We start from the raw sequence: 915 nt of genomic DNA, 5'->3' as shown, positions 1-915 counted from the left end.
GGATCCGGTGCTTTAGTGCTGGTATGATCGCATCCGACATGTTACCCCGGTCTTCGTCCCTTATCCTTGCCCCTCCCAGCTCCACTACAAAGACGATTGCACATTGCTTTGGCCGCTCCCTCTCAACTACGGAGACGAGTTTAACGCGGTTTCCACCCCTCCCTCTCAACCGCACCAGTGCACGCTTGCCGCGCCACAACGCCGACGCTGGACCCGTGAATCGTGAGCACCCAGCTATGACTTACCGCACTCGTGCAAAATAATAAAACACGGTAAATATATTACTTACACGTGCGTTTTGTTTTGCAAGCGGCGCGAAAAAAATTAAAAAGGGAATGCAACACGAGGACTTCCCAGGAGGTCACCCATCCTAGTACTACTCTCGCCCAAGCACGCTTAACTTCGGAGTTCTGATGGGATCTGGTGCTTTAGTGCTGGTATGATCGCATCCGACATGTGTTGGGGAACGTAGCAGAAATTCAAAAATTTTCCTACGTAACACCAAGATCTATCTATGGAGAGACCAGCAACGAGTAGAAAGGAGAGGAGTGCATCTACATACCCTTGTAGATCGCTAAGCGGAAGCGTTCAAGTGAACGGGGTTGATGGAGTCGTACTCGTCGTGATTCAGATCACCGATGATCCTAGTGCCGAACGGACGGCACCTCCGCGTTCAACACACGTACAGCCCGGTGACCTCTCCCACGCCTTGATCCAGCAAGGAGAGAGGGAGAGGTTGAGGAAGACTCCATCGAACAGCAGCACAACGGCGTGGTGGTGGTGGTGGAGGAGCGTGGCAATCCCGCAGGGCTTCGCCGAGCACCTACGGGAGAGGAGATGTGTCACGGGAGGGAGAGGGAGGCAACCAAAGGCCTTAGGTGTGATTGCTCCTCCTTTTCCCCACTATATATAGGG

At 53.3% G+C, this 915-nt stretch overlaps 1 non-coding gene across 1 annotated transcript; it reads right to left on the bottom strand.

Annotated features, from left to right (window-relative positions):
• Window positions 1-332: 332 nt before the first annotated feature.
• LOC123176059 (5S ribosomal RNA) lies at window positions 333-451 on the bottom strand. Its single transcript, XR_006488345.1, has one exon. It is a non-coding gene; the product is annotated as a 5S ribosomal RNA (ribosomal RNA).
• Window positions 452-915: the final 464 nt, after the last annotated feature.

This window comes from Triticum aestivum, unplaced genomic scaffold (assembly GCF_018294505.1).
Source record: "Triticum aestivum cultivar Chinese Spring unplaced genomic scaffold, IWGSC CS RefSeq v2.1 scaffold38366, whole genome shotgun sequence".
NCBI classification, from domain to species: Eukaryota; Viridiplantae; Streptophyta; class Magnoliopsida; order Poales; family Poaceae; genus Triticum; species Triticum aestivum.
This window is presented reverse-complemented; position numbering and strand designations above follow the sequence as displayed.